Genomic DNA, 16,695 nt, shown 5'->3' on the forward strand with positions numbered 1-16,695 from the left:
TGCTCAGATCTTTATTTTTTATGTCCAGCTCTTCTGAAGACAATTGTGAGACGTATTAGAGGTTTTATGCTCAGGTAGAGCGATCCCGACTGCTTGGCGGGAGTTAGTTGTCAAGAACCCTTATAAAACATTTGTTCTGATGGGGAATTAGCCAATAACCATGGCAAGTGGCTTTGAAGGTGACCCGTATTTAATATTGTTTTCTGTTTTACGGCTGGCCTGGCGTATTGAACATGAAATATGGCCGTGAGGGAGCGAGGGGCGCGTGAAGGGCAGGGTTGTAAAGGCCTAGTGGAGCGAGGATGGGGGGAGTCTAAACAAATGATCTGGATGGCGGGGGTGGAGGTGGAGGTGAGGTGAGGTGTAGAAAAGGTTGGGGGGGCACTCCCTGTTTGGTCACAGAGCCTGACTACATGGTTATAGCCCACCGGTGGTTTAGGTCAGGGTGTTTTCATTAGGTTGTCATGTGGTTACCACCATATCTTACCACCCTACCACCCCACTGTACAGAAAGAGGGACTAATTGTGATGCTCTTTAATAAGATATCCTCACTTAAAAAGAGAGATAAATAAATCATATAATATTGTATTTTTCACATTCACTGAATACAACAGGTGTAGACTTTACCGTGAAATGCTTACTTACGAGCCCTACCCAACGATGCAGAGTTACATAAAGGAAGGATAAAGTGACTAGGCATCAGGATAGATAATAGTAAGAGTAAAACAAAGAAAAGAGCTAATGGTGATTGTAAAAGTGTGTGTGTGAGTGTGTGTAATGTGTATGTATGTGTGTTTGTATGGCGTCATTTTGTGTGCGTGTGTTATGTGTTTGTGTATGTGTATGTAGTGTATGTGAATCAAAATCAAATGTACTTATATCGCCCTTCGTACATCAGCTGATATCTCAGAGTGCTGTGCAGAAACCCAGCCTAAAACTCCAAACAGCAAGCAATGCAGATGTAGAAGCACGGTGGCTAAGAAAAACTCCCTAGAAAGGCCAGAACCTAGGAATGTAGTGTGTGTGAGTGTGTTTATGGTGTATATATAGTTTAGTAAGTGTGCATAGGGTCAGTGCAAGATGGAGTCAGTCCAGAGTCCTCTGTAGAGCTTTGTGATCAAGGGCGGTGATGCAGCCAGTCAAGATGCTCTCAATGGTGCAGCTGTATAACTTTTTGCGGATCCGAGGGCCCATGCCAATTATTTTCAGCCTCCTGAGGGGGAAGAGGCGCTGCCATGCCCTCTTCACGACTGTGCGGGTGTGCGTAGACTATGCTAAGTCCTTAGTGATGTGGATGCAAAGGAACTTAAAACTCTCGACACGCTCCACAACAGCCCCATTGATATGGATGGGGGCTGGCTCTCCCCTCTTTTTTCCCCTATAGTCCGCGATCACCTCCTTGGTCTTACTGACAATGAAGGAGTGGTTGTTGTCCTGGCACCACACTGCTAAGTTGCTGACCTCCTCCCTGTAGGCTGACTCATCGCCGTCATTGATCAGGCCAACCATCATCGCGTCATCAATAAACTGATGGTGTTGGAATCGTGTTTGGCCACACAGTAGTGGGTGAACAGGGAGTACAGGAGGCGACTAAGCACACACCCCTGAGGGGCCCCCGCGTTGAGGGTCAGCGTGGCGGAGGTGTTGTTGCCTACCCTCACCAAGTCCAGGATCCAGTTGCAGAGGGAGGGGTTCAGTCTTAGGGTCCCTAGCTTGGTTATGAGTTTGGAGGGGACTATGGTGTTGAACGCTGAGCTGTAGTCGATGAACAGCATTATCACATCATTATTTTCCCTTCTGTCCAGGTGGGAGAATGCATTGTGAAGTGTAATTGAGATTGCATCATCTGTGGATCTGTGAATTGGAGTGGGTCCAGGGTGTCTGGAATGATGGTGTTGATGTGTGTCATGACCCATCTTTCAAAGCACTTCAGAATTACATACAGTGGGGCAAAAAAGTATTTAGTCAGCCACCAAATGTGCAAGTTCTCCGACTTAAAAATATGAGAGAGGCCTGTAATTTTCTTCATAGGTACACTTCAACTATGACAGACAAAATGAAAAGAAAATCCAGAAAATCACATTGTAGGATGGTTTATGAATTTATTTGCAAATTATGGTGGAAAATAAGTATTTAGTCATCTACAAACAAGCAAGATTTCTGGCTCTCACAGACCTGTAACTTCTTCTTTAAGAGGCTCCTCTGTCCTCCACTCGTTACCTGTATTAATGGCACCTGTTTGAACTTGTTATCAGTATAAAAGACAACTGTCCACAACCTCAAACAGTCACACTCCAAACTTCACTATGGCCAAGACCAAAGAGCTGTCAAAGGACACCAGTAACAAAATTGTAGACCTGCACCAGGCTGGGAAGACTGAATCTGCAATAGGTAAGCAGCTTGGTTTGAAGAAATCAACTGTGGGAGCAATTATTAGGAAATGGAAGTAAAAAACAAAACCACTGATAATCTCCCTCGATCTGGGCCTCCACGCAAGATCTCACCCCGTGAGGTCAAAATGATCACAAGAACGGTGAGCAAAAATCCCAGAACCACACGGGGGGACCTAGTGAATGACCTGCAGAGAGCTGGGACCAAAGTAACAAAGCATACCATCAGTAACACACTATGCCGCCAGGGAGTCAAATCCTGCAGTGCCAGACGTGTCCCCCTGCTTAAGCCAGTACATGTCCAGGCCCATCTGAAGTTTGCTAGAGAGCATTTGGATGATCCAGAAGAAGATTGGGAGAATGTCATATGGTCAGATGAAATCAAAATAAAACGTTTTGGTAAAAACTCAATTCGTTGTGTTTGGAGGACAAAGAATGCTGAGTTGCATCCAAAGAACACCATATCTACTGTGGAGCATGGGGGTGGAAACATCATGCTTTGGGGCTGTTTTTCTGCAAAGGGACCAGGACGACTGATCAGTGTAAAGGAAAGAATGAATGGGGCCATGTATCGTGAGATTTTGAGTGAAAACCTCCTTCCATCATCGCTGCAATCAGAAACAAACAAGGGGAAAGCTCTGAAAAGAACAGAGAAATTGACCCACTCAAACACAGTCCACCAAAAACTATCTTCTCTATCTCTATGTTGCGTCTGCATCTGTCTCTCTGTCTGCCTCCCTTTTGTTAAAGCGGCGAGGGATAGAAAAGGTCTCAAGGCTGAAATTGCTGTTGTGTGATGTTTGCTGTGCCCAAATCGAGGGACAAATTATGCTGTCAGGAACACATCCAGTCAAGATCAAGAGGAGAGTAGAGGAGAGCGGTTCAAATGTTTACTGTTCAACACCTTTAATGACTGGTAATGCAAGAGGTGTGCCTGTTCCAATTAAATGTGTGACTGAAACCATCAGAGGGACAGTTGTTAGAGCAAGTGATAAACTGGCTATTACGTGGTAGTACAATGTTGCTCTGTAAACTGTTATTACATATATGCATTGTGTATGTGTGTGTGTGTGTTCACAAGGGTTAGAGCAGAGTAGTTCGTTGAGAAGGGAGTATTACATGCAATAGCTGCAAGGCAACTTCCAAAGCAAACCACTTCATCTATAATTACCACTTTTCTCTCTCTCTTTTGTGGAGTCTATAATTTCCTACACTTTGCAATTCATATACAGACTGTGTGTTTAACTTCTTACCTTCTTTTCAGCTGCAAGTAGCTGTGGTTATCCTGGTTTTCAGCTGCAAGTAGCTGTGGTTATCCTGGTTTTCAGCTGCAAGTAGCTGTGGTTATCCTGGTTTTCAGCTGCAAGTAGCTGTGGTTATCCTGGTTTTCAGCTGCAAGTAGCTGTGGTTATCCTGGTTTTCAGCTGCAAGTAGCTGTGGTTATCCTGGTTTTCAGCTGCAAGTAGCTGTGGTTATCCTGGTTTTCAGCTGCAAGTAGCTGTGGTTATCCTGGTTTTCAGCTGCAAGTAGCTGTGGTTATCCTGGTTTTCAGCTGCAAGTAGCTGTGGTTATCCTGGTTTTCAGCTGCAAGTAGCTGTGGTTATCCTGGTTTTCAGCTGCAAGTAGCTGTGGTTATCCTGGTTTTCAGCTGCAAGTAGCTGTGGTTATCCTGGTTTTCAGCTGCAAGTAGCTGTGGTTATCCTGGTTTTCAGCTGCAAGTAGCTGTGGTTATCCTGGTTTTCAGCTGCAAGTAGCTGTGGTTATCCTGGCCTCTCATTTGAAGTTGTTTTTCGGCAGGGACATTATTTGGCAGCTATTGTTTGTGTTTACATGTTGGAGTGTGTGTGTTTGTGTGTGCGTGTGAGATTTGAATTGAGTGGTTCGAGGCAACAGATAGACAACAGATAGATAGTTTCTTCTTTTGTCTGTCTCCTGCCCTCACTAACACACCATTTTGTTTCTGTGGCCCTGATGTGAATCAGGGTTAGCACTTGGCAACCCAGTGAAAAGGTAGAACGTCTTGTCTAAGTCTCCTGTTGATGACCTCACACACGCCACTCTTGGAAATACAGACTCAATTGTGGTTACTGGTTAAGTCAGAATGACTAGCACACTCACACCGTGGTAATGACCATTTCTGAAGATTCATCAACAACTAAATCGAGAGATTAGTCTTGACCCAAATATGATGAAATATGACGTGTACTGTACAGTACAAACTGTACTCACTGAAATAAATCAATTAGAGTCAGGCGAACAGCGAGAGCCCTTCAACCAAGAGCAGCTCATTGACAAGGGTACGGTTCTGTCTGAGAAGGTACAAAGTTGGAACAATTATGGAAATCACACGTGTAATGTGATCATCATTGAGTGGCTTGTTAAAGTGACAGTGAGAGCTGGGCTGAAGTGAGTGGTCCTCTTCACTGTGATAGCTGGCTGTGTTGGCACTGAGTGCCACAGTATAGAAGGGTGTACAGTAGGATGTCACACTGGCCAACAGAGGGGAGAGAGATTTCCTTCGGATGACAATGGGGCTGGGTTTTTACAGAAACAAAGGATGTTTGTAGATATTCAGTTTCTTTCCTGTCGAGTTTTCCTTATTATTGTAGTTAGGTCTACATCCAACAAAATACTGTACATTCTAGAAATAATGTCAGATGCAAGGTGATTATACAGTCTGTTGAAATAATGAGGGAACTAGCTATGTTAACTCAACCAATTGTAACCCTAAGGTAGGCACCGCATTAGACAAACAACGCCCCTGTCAAAGCCATCAGTTGGCAGCGTCCTCAATTGATTCCCCACACACTTCCTGGATTAGCTAAGGACGACTTAATTGATTCAACACAGTCAAGTGATCTTCCAACAAACATTATTTTTAACTTTGAAGGGACTGGCAGTCAACCAAACCTGAACTGCTCTAGATGACAAGAACTTCCTCCAGGCGACAGTGGCTATTCTTACAGTGAGAGGCTGCTGGTGGAAAGATAACTCCTGCCAGTCCTGAATTTCAGAAGGGCCCCAAAACATATAGAGCGAAACAGTCCTATAGCCATGGGTCACTGCCTTGCTTCACTAATCAAGAAGTCTTGAGATACATTTGGTTGATAAGTGATAGGCGTTGTAGTAGCATGTGCCTTGCAGCAGTGCACAGAGTGAGATAGTCTCTTTAGGTTTTTCCTGACTTTGCTGAAGTACAGCATTAATCTTGCCTGGAAGCACTGTGATGACAGAAGAGTTAGCATGGGCGCTATCCAAATCCAGGTCTGTAGCAGTGCTTTCAAAGGCGTCTTCATTGTGTAATGATAGCCTTACAGAGGCTGTGTTTTCATCAGTTGTTCAGCATAACTAATGTTCACGAAGTAACAGCAACATCAGCGCATTGTACTTAAACTTATCGTTCATTTTGAATGTATTGTGAACGTACACTGAGTATACAAAACATTAAGAGCACCTGTTCTTTCCATGACATTGACTGAGCAGGTGAATCTAGGTGAAAGCTGTGATCCCTAATTGATGTCACTTGTTAAATATAGACAATTGAGACATGGATTGTGTATGTGTGCCACTCAGAGGGTGAATGGGCAAGACAAAATATTGAAGTGCCTTTAAACGGGTCATGGTAGTAGGTGTCAGGAGCACCAGTTTGTGTCAACAACTGCTACGCTGCTGGGCTTTTCACTCAACAGTTTCCCTTGTGCAGCAAGAATGGTCCACCACCTAAAGGACATCCAGCCAACTTGACACAACTGTGGGAGGCATTGGAATCAACATGGGCCAGCATCCCTGTGGAACGCTTTCGACACCTTGTAGAGTTCATGCCCCAACGAATTGAGGCTGTTCTGAGGGCAAAAGGGGGGAGGGTGCAACTCAATATTAGGAAGGTATTCCTTATGTTTGGTATACTCACTGTATTGTTCATACATCAATGTCACCTTACCATCCCATGATGTGTCCATGGCCCTACATTGTCAATGCATCATTCTCTTGTTTCTCTCCAAGCTCTTGAAAACTTTTCTACCTTTTCAGATTGACTCCGGTCTACAGCAGCACAGGGAGTGAGAGAACAGCACATTTCCCTTTCCCCAGAGAGCTGATAGCAGGCAGGAATAGGAGAGATGGATTAACTTATTTGCCAGGAAGATGTGTTTGTCCAAGTTTCTCTGAGAGCAGGAAAATGTTTGCTCGGGGAAAGGGGGTGAAACAAAAAGAAACTGGGAGGGAGGCAGAGAGAAACCACAGGTTACAGAGAGAGATGGAGTTGGTTGACAGGGAAGACAGAGAGATAGTGCTGTGCAGGGTTTATCATCACAGACCTGTCTTCTCCCTAGAACTAGAAGGATACTGCTGCAGACCTGTCCTCTCCCTAGAACTAGAAGGATACTGCTCCAGACCTGTCCTCTCCCTAGAACTAGAAGGATACTGCTACAGACCTGTCCTCTCCCTAGAGCTAGAAGGATACTGCTCCAGGCCTGTCCTCTCCCTAGAACTAGAAGGATACTGCTACAGACCTGTCCTCTCCCTAGAGTTAGAAGGATACTTATACAGACCTGTCCTCTCCCGAGAGTTAGGATGATACTACTACAGACCTGTCCTCTCCCTAGAGCTAGAAGGATACTGCTACAGACATGTCCTCTCCCTAGAGTTAGGATGATACTGCTACAGACCGGTCCTCTCCCGAGAGTTAGGATGATACTGCTCCAGACCTGTCCTCTCCCTAGAGCTAGAAGGATACTGCTACAGACCTGTCCTCTCCCTAGAACTAGAAGGATACTGCTCCAGACCTGTCCTCTCCCGAGAGCTAGAAGGATACTGCTCCAGACGTGTCCTCTCCCTAGAACTAGAAGGATACTGTTACAGACCTGTCCTCTCCCTAGAACTAGAAGGATACTGCTCCCGACCTGTCCTCTCCCTAGAGCTAGAAGGATACTGCTCCAGGCCTGTCCTCTCCCTAGAACTAGAAGGATACTGCTACAGACCTGTCCTCTCCCTAGAGTTAGAAGGATACTGCTCCAGACCTGTCCTCTCCCGAGAGCTAGAAGGATACTGCTCCAGACGTGTCCTCTCCCTAGAACTAGAAGGATACTGTTACAGACCTGTCCTCTCCCTAGAACTAGAAGGATACTGCTCCCGACCTGTCCTCTCCCTAGAGCTAGAAGGATACTGCTCCAGGCCTGTCCTCTCCCTAGAACTAGAAGGATACTGCTACAGACCTGTCCTCTCCCTAGAGTTAGAAGGATACTTGTACAGACCTGTCCTCTCCCTAGAGTTAGGATGATACTACTACAGACCTGTCCTCTCCCTAGAACTAGAAGGATACTGCTACAGACCTGTCCTCTCCCGAGAGCTAGAAGGATACTGCTCCAGACCTGTCCTCTCCCTAGAACTAGAAGGATACTGTTACAGACCTGTCCTCTCCCTAGAACTAGAAGGATACTGCTCCAGACCTGTCCTCTCCCTAGAGCTAGAAGGATACTGCTACAGACCTGTCCTCTCCCTAGAACTAGAAGGATACTGCTACAGACCTGTCCTCTCCCTAGAACTTGAAGGATACTGCTCCAGACCTGTCCTCTCCCTAGAACTAGAAGGATACTGCTACAGACCTGTCCTCTCCCTAGAACTAGAAGGATACTGCTCCAGACTTGTCTTCTCCCTAGAGCTATAAGGAGACTGCTACAGACCTGTCCTCTCCCTAGAACTAGAAGGATACTGCTCCAGACCTGTCCTCTCCCTAGAACTAGAAGGATACTGCTACAGACCTGTCCTCTCCCTAGAGCTAGAAGGATACTGCTACAGACCTGTCCTCTCCCTAGAACTAGAAGGATACTGCTCCAGACCTGTCCTCTCCCTAGAACTAGAAGGATACTGCTACAGACCTGTCCTCTCCCTAGAACTAGAAGGATACTGCTCCAGACCTGTCCTCTCCCTAGAGCGAGAAGGATACTGCTACAGACCTGTCCTCTCCCTAGAACTGGAGGGATACTGCTACAGACCTGTCCTCTCCCTAGAACTAGAAGGAAACTGCTCCAGACCTGTCCTCTCCCTAGAACTAGAAGGATACTGCTCCAGACCTGTCCTCTCCCTAGAGCTAGGGGATACTGCTACAGACCTGTCCTCTCCCTAGAACTAGAAGGATACTGCTACAGACCTGTCCTCTCCCTAGAGATAGAAGGATACTGCTACAGACCTGTCCTCTCCCTAGAACTAGAAGGATACTTCACACAGGACACCGAATAGGACAGGAGAAGTACTCCAGATATAACAAACTGACCCTAGCCCCCCGACACATAAACTACTGCAGCATAAATACTGGAGGCTGAGACAGGAGGGGTCAGGAGACACTGTGGCCCCATCCGAGGGACCTGTCCTCTCCCTAGAACTAGAAGGATACTGCTCCAGACCTGTCCTCTCCCTAGAACTAGAAGGATACTGCTCCAGACCTGTCCTCTCCCTAGAACTAGAAGGATACTGCTCCAGACCTGTCCTCTCCCTAGAACTAGAGGGATACTGCTACAGACCTGTCCTCTCCCTAGAACTAGAAGGATACTGCTCCAGACCTGTCCTCTCCCTAGAGCTATAAGGATACTGCTACAGACCTGTCCTCTCCCTAGAACTAGAAGGATACTGCTCCAGACCTGTCCTCTCTCTAGAACTAGAAGGATACTGCTACAGACCCGTCCTCTCCCTAGAGCTAGAAGGATACTGCTACAGACCTGTCCTCTCCCTAGAACTAGAAGGATACTGCTCCAGACCTGTCCTCTCCCTAGAACTAGAAGGATACTGCTACAGACCTGTCCTCTCCCTAGAACTAGAAGGATACTGCTCCAGACCTGTCATCTCCCTAGAGCGAGAAGGATACTGCTACAGACCTGTCCTCTCCCTAGAACTGGAGGGATACTGCTCCAGACCTGTCCTCTCCCTAGAGCTAGAAGGATACTGCTACAGACCTGTCCTCTCCCTAGAACTAGAAGGATACTGCTCCAGACCTGTCCTCTCCCTAGAGCGAGAAGGATACTGCTACAGACCTGTCCTCTCCCTAGAACTGGAGGGATACTGCTACAGACCTGTCCTCTCCCTAGAACTAGAAGGATACTGCTCCAGACCTGTCCTCTCCCTAGAACTAGAAGGATACTGAACCAGACCTGTCATCTCCCTAGAGCTAGAATGATTCTGCTCCAGAGTTGTCCTCTCCCTAGAACTAGAAGGATACTGCTACAGACCTGTCCTCTCCCTAGAGCTAGAAGGATACTGCTACAGACATGTCCTCTCCCTAGAGTTAGGATGATACTGCTACAGACCGGTCCTCTCCCGAGAGTTAGGATGATACTGCTCCAGACCTGTCCTCTCCCTAGAGCTTGAAGGATACTGCTACAGACCTGTCCTCTCCCTAGAACTAGAAGGATACTGCTCCAGACCTGTCCTCTCCCGAGAGCTAGAAGGATACTGCTCCAGACGTGTCCGCTCCCTAGAACTAGAAGGATACTGTTACAGACCTGTCCTCTCCCTAGAACTAGAAGGATACTGCTCCCGACCTGTCCTCTCCCTAGAGCTAGAAGGATACTGCTCCAGGCCTGTCCTCTCCCTAGAACTAGAAGGATACTTCTACAGACCTGTCCTCTCCCTAGAGTTAGAAGGATACTTGTACAGACCTGTCCTCTCCCTAGAGTTAGGATGATACTACTACAGACATGTCCTCTCCCTAGAGTTAGGATGATACTGCTACAGACCGGTCCTCTCCCGAGAGTTAGGATGATACTGCTCCAGACCTGTCCTCTCCCTAGAGCTAGAAGGATACTGCTACAGACCTGTCCTCTCCCTAGAACTAGAAGGATACTGCTCCAGACCTGTCCTCTCCCTAGAGCTAGAAGGATACTGCTACAGACCTGTCCTCTCCCTAGAACTAGAAGGATACTGCTACAGACCTGTCCTCTCCCTAGAACTTGAAGGATACTGCTCCAGACCTGTCCTCTCCCTAGAACTAGAAGGATACTGCTACAGACCTGTCATCACCCTAGAACTAGAAGGATACTGCTCCAGACCTGTCCTCTTCATAGAGCTAGAAGGACATTGCTACAGACCTGTCCTCTCCCTAGAACTAGAAGGATACTGCTACAGATCTGTCCTCTCCCTAGAACTAGAAGGATACTGCTCCAGACCTGTCCTCTCCCTAGAGGTAGAAGGATACTGCTCCAGACCTGTCCTCTCCCTAGAACTAGAAGGATACTGTTACAGACCTGTCCTCTCCCTAGAACTAGAAGGATACTGCTCCAGACCTGTCCTCTCCCTAGAGCTAGGGGGATACTGCTACAGACCTGTCCTCTCCCTAGAACTAGAAGGATACTGCTACAGACCTGTCCTCTCCCTAGAGATAGAAGGATACTGCTACAGACCTGTCCTCTCCCTAGAACTAGAAGGATACTGCTACAGACCTGTCCTCTCCCTAGAACTAGAAGGATACTGCTCCAGACCTGTCCTCTCCCTAGAACTAGAAGGATACTGCTCCAGACCTGTCCTCTCCCTAGAACTAGAAGGATACTGCTCCAGACCTGTCCTCTCCCTAGAACTAGAAGGATACTGCTACAGACCTGTCCTCTCCCTAGAACTAGAAGGATACTGCTCCAGACCTGTCCTCTCCCTAGCGCTATAAGGATACTGCTACAGACCTGTCCTCTCCCTAGAACTAGAAGGATACTGCTACAGACCCGTCCTCTCCCTAGAGCTAGAAGGATACTGCTACAGACCTGTCCTCTCCCTAGAACTAGAAGGATACTGCTCCAGACCTGTCCTCTCCCTAGAACTAGAAGGATACTGCTACAGACCTGTCCTCTCCCTAGAACTAGAAGGATACTGCTCCAGACCTGTCCTCTCCCTAGAGCGAGAAGGATACTGCTCCAGACCTGTCCTCTCCCTAGAACTAGAAGGATACTGAACCAGACCTGTCATCTCCCTAGAGCTAGAATGATTCTGCTCCAGAGCTGTCCTCTCCATAGAGCTAGAAGGACATTGCTACAGACCTGTCCTCTCCCTAGAACTAGAAGGATACTGCTACAGACCTGTCCTCTCCCTAGAACTAGAAGGATACTGCTCCAGACCTGTCCTCTCCCTAGAGCTAGAAGGATACTGCTCCAGACCTGTCCTCTCCTTAGAACTAGAAGGATACTGTTACAGACCTGTCCTCTCCCTAGAACTAGAAGGATACTGCTCCAGACCTGTCCTCTCCCTAGAGCTAGAAGGATACTGCTACAGACCTGTCCTCTCCCTAGAACTAGAAGGATACTGCTACAGACCTGTCCTCTCCCTAGAACTAGAAGGATACTGCGAGAGACCTGTCCTCTCCCTAGAACTAGAAGGATACTGCTACAGACCTGTCCTCTCCCTAGAACTAGAAGGATACTGCTCCAGACTTGTCTTCTCCCTAGAGCTATAAGGAGACTGCTACAGACCTGTCCTCTCCCTAGAACTAGAAGGATACTGCTCCAGACCTGTCCTCTCTCTAGAACTAGAAGGATACTGCTACAGACCTGTCCTCTCCCTAGAACTAGAAGGATACTGCTACAGACCTGTCCTCTCCCTAGAACTAGAAGGATACTGCTCCAGACCTGTCCTCTCCCTAGAACTAGAAGGATACTGCTACAGACCTGTCCTCTCCCTAGAACTAGAAGGATACTGCTCCAGACCTGTCCTCTCCCTAGAGCGAGAAGGATACTGCTACAGACCTGTCCTCTCCCTAGAACTGGAGGGATACTGCTACAGACCTGTCCTCTCCCTAGAACTAGAAGGATACTGCTCCAGACCTGTCCTCTCCCTAGCGCTATAAGGATACTGCTACAGACCTGTCCTCTCCCTAGAACTAGAAGGATACTGCTACAGACCCGTCCTCTCCCTAGAGCTAGAAGGATACTGCTACAGACCTGTCCTCTCCCTAGAACTAGAAGGATACTGCTCCAGACCTGTCCTCTCCCTAGAACTAGAAGGATACTGCTACAGACCTGTCCTCTCCCTAGAACTAGAAGGATACTGCTCCAGACCTGTCCTCTCCCTAGAACTAGAAGGATACTGAACCAGACCTGTCATCTCCCTAGAGCTAGAATGATTCTGCTCCAGAGCTGTCCTCTCCATAGAGCTAGAAGGACATTGCTACAGACCTGTCCTCTCCCTAGAACTAGAAGGATACTGCTACAGACCTGTCCTCTCCCTAGAACTAGAAGGATACTGCTCCAGACCTGTCCTCTCCCTAGAGCTAGAAGGATACTGCTCCAGACCTGTCCTCTCCTTAGAACTAGAAGGATACTGTTACAGACCTGTCCTCTCCCTAGAACTAGAAGGATACTGCTCCAGACCTGTCCTCTCCCTAGAGCTAGAAGGATACTGCTACAGACCTGTCCTCTCCCTAGAACTAGAAGGATACTGCTACAGACCTGTCCTCTCCCTAGAACTAGAAGGATACTGCGAGAGACCTGTCCTCTCCCTAGAACTAGAAGGATACTGCTACAGACCTGTCCTCTCCCTAGAACTAGAAGGATACTGCTCCAGACTTGTCTTCTCCCTAGAGCTATAAGGAGACTGCTACAGACCTGTCCTCTCCCTAGAACTAGAAGGATACTGCTCCAGACCTGTCCTCTCCCTAGAACTAGAAGGATACTGCTACAGACCTGTCCTCTCCCTAGAGCTAGAAGGATACTGCTACAGACCTGTCCTCTCCCTAGAACTAGAAGGATACTGCTCCAGACCTGTCCTCTCCCTAGAACTAGAAGGATACTGCTACAGACCTGTCCTCTCCCTAGAACTAGAAGGATACTGCTCCAGACCTGTCCTCTCCCTAGAGCGAGAAGGATACTGCTACAGACCTGTCCTCTCCCTAGAACTGGAGGGATACTGCTACAGACCTGTCCTCTCCCTAGAACTAGAAGGAAACTGCTCCAGACCTGTCCTCTCCCTAGAACTAGAAGGATACTGCTCCAGACCTGTCCTCTCCCTAGAGCTAGGGGGATACTGCTACAGACCTGTCCTCTCCCTAGAACTAGAAGGATACTGCTACAGACCTGTCCTCTCCCTAGAGATAGAAGGATACTGCTACAGACCTGTCCTCTCCCTAGAACTAGAAGGATACTTCACACAGGACACCGAATAGGACAGGAGAAGTACTCCAGATATAACAAACTGACCCTAGCCCCCCGACACATAAACTACTGCAGCATAAATACTGGAGGCTGAGACAGGAGGGGTCAGGAGACACTGTGGCCCCATCCGAGGGACCTGTCCTCTCCCTAGAACTAGAAGGATACTGCTCCAGACCTGTCCTCTCCCTAGAACTAGAAGGATACTGCTCCAGACCTGTCCTCTCCCTAGAACTAGAAGGATACTGCTCCAGACCTGTCCTCTCCCTAGAACTAGAAGGATACTGCTCCAGACCTGTCCTCTCCCTAGAACTAGAAGGATACTGCTACAGACCTGTCCTCTCCCTAGAACTAGAAGGATACTGCTCCAGACCTGTCCTCTCCCTAGCGCTATAAGGATACTGCTACACACCTGTCCTCTCCCTAGAACTAGAAGGATACTGCTACAGACCCGTCCTCTCCCTAGAGCTAGAAGGATACTGCTACAGACCTGTCCTCTCCCTAGAACTAGAAGGATACTGCTCCAGACCTGTCCTCTCCCTAGAACTAGAAGGATACTGCTACAGACCTGTCCTCTCCCTAGAACTAGAAGGATACTGCTCCAGACCTGTCCTCTCCCTAGAGCGAGAAGGATACTGCTCCAGACCTGTCCTCTCCCTAGAACTAGAAGGATACTGAACCAGACCTGTCATCTCCCTAGAGCTAGAATGATTCTGCTCCAGAGCTGTCCTCTCCATAGAGCTAGAAGGACATTGCTACAGACCTGTCCTCTCCCTAGAACTAGAAGGATACTGCTACAGACCTGTCCTCTCCCTAGAACTAGAAGGATACTGCTCCAGACCTGTCCTCTCCCTAGAGCTAGAAGGATACTGCTCCAGACCTGTCCTCTCCTTAGAACTAGAAGGATACTGTTACAGACCTGTCCTCTCCCTAGAACTAGAAGGATACTGCTCCAGACCTGTCCTCTCCCTAGAGCTAGAAGGATACTGCTACAGACCTGTCCTCTCCCTAGAACAAGAAGGATACTGCTACAGACCTGTCCTCTCCCTAGAACTAGAAGGATACTGCGAGAGACCTGTCCTCTCCCTAGAACTAGAAGGATACTGCTACAGACCTGTCCTCTCCCTTGAGTTAGGATGATACTACTACAGACCTGTCCTCTCCCTAGAGTTAGGATGATACTGCTACAGACCGGTCCCCTCCCGAGAGTTAGGATGATACTGCTCCAGACCTGTCCTCTCCCTAGAGCTAGAAGGATACTGCTACAGACCTGTCCTCTCCCTAGAACTAGAAGGATACTGCTACAGACCTGTCCTCTCCCTAGAACTAGAAGGATACTGCTCCAGACCTGTCCTCTCCCTAGAGCAAGAAGGATACTGCTCCAGACCTGTCCTCTCCCTAGAACTAGAAGGATACTGTTACAGACCTGTCCTCTCCCTAGAACTAGAAGGATACTGCTACAGACCGGTCCTCGCCCGAGAGTTAAGATGATACTGCTCCAGACCTGTCCTCTTCATAGAGCTAGAATGACATTGCTACAGACCTGTCCTCTCCTTAGAACTAGAAGGATACTGCTCCAGACCTGTCTTCTCCCTAGAGCTAGAAGGATACTGCTCCAGACCTGTCCTCTCCCTAGAACTAGAAGGATACTGTTACAGACCTGTCCTCTCCCTAGAACTAGAAGGATACTGCTCCAGACCTGTCCTCTTCATAGAGCTAGAAGGACATTGCTACAGACCTGTCCTCTCCCTAGCGCTATAAGGATACTGCTACAGACCTGTCCTCTCCCTAGAACTAGAAGGATACTGCTCCAGACCTGTCCTCTCTCTAGAACTAGAAGGATACTGCTACAGACCCGTCCTCTCCCTAGAGCTAGAAGGATACTGCTACAGACCTGTCCTCTCCCTAGAACTAGAAGGATACTGCTCCAGACCTGTCCTCTCCCTAGAACTAGAAGGATACTGCTACAGACCTGTCCTCTCCCTAGAACTAGAAGGATACTGCTCCAGACCTGTCCTCTCCCTAGAGCGAGAAGGATACTGCTCCAGACCTGTCCTCTCCCTAGAACTAGAAGGATACTGAACCAGACCTGTCATCTCCCTAGAGCTAGAATGATTCTGCTCCAGAGCTGTCCTCTCCATAGAGCTAGAAGGACATTGCTACAGACCTGTCCTCTCCTAGAACTAGAAGGATACTGCTACAGACCTGTCCTCTCCCTAGAACTAGAAGGATACTGCTCCAGACCTGTCCTCTCCCTAGAGCTAGAAGGATACTGCTCCAGACCTGTCCTCTCCTTAGAACTAGAAGGATACTGTTACAGACCTGTCCTCTCCCTAGAACTAGAAGGATACTGCTCCAGACCTGTCCTCTCCCTAGAGCTAGAAGGATACTGCTACAGACCTGTCCTCTCCCTAGAACAAGAAGGATACTGCTACAGACCTGTCCTCTCCCTAGAACTAGAAGGATACTGCTAGAGACCTGTCCTCTCCCTAGAACTAGAAGGATACTGCTACAGACCTGTCCTCTCCCTAGAGTTAGGATGATACTACTACAGACCTGTCCTCTCCCTAGAGTTAGGATGATACTGCTACAGACCGGTCCTCTCCCGAGAGTTAGGATGATACTGCTCCAGACCTGTCCTCTCCCTAGAGCTAGAAGGATACTGCTACAGACCTGTCCTCTCCCTAGAACTAGAAGGATACTGCTACAGACCTGTCCTCTCCCTAGAACTAGAAGGATACTGCTCCAGACCTGTCCTCTCCCTAGAGCTAGAAGGATACTGCTCCAGACCTGTCCTCTCCCTAGAACTAGAAGGATACTGTTACAGACCTGTCCTCTCCCTAGAACTAGAAGGAAACTGCTACAGACCGGTCCTCTCCCGAGAGTTAAGATGATACTGCTCCAGACCTGTCCTCTTCATAGAGCTAGAATGACATTGCTACAGACCTGTCCTCTCCCTAGAACTAGAAGGATACTGCTACAGACCTGTCCTCTCCCTAGAACTAGAATGATACTGCTCCAGACCTGTCTTCTCCCTAGAGCTAGAAGGATACTGCTCCAGACCTGTCCTCTCCCTAGAACTAGAAGGATACTGTTACAGACCTGTCCTCTCCCTAGAACTAGAAGGATACTGCTCCAGACCTGTCCTCTTCATAGAGCTAGAAGGACATTGCTACAGACCTGTCCT

This window comes from Oncorhynchus keta, chromosome 18 (assembly GCF_023373465.1).
Source record: "Oncorhynchus keta strain PuntledgeMale-10-30-2019 chromosome 18, Oket_V2, whole genome shotgun sequence".
NCBI lineage: Eukaryota > Metazoa > Chordata > Actinopteri > Salmoniformes > Salmonidae > Oncorhynchus > Oncorhynchus keta.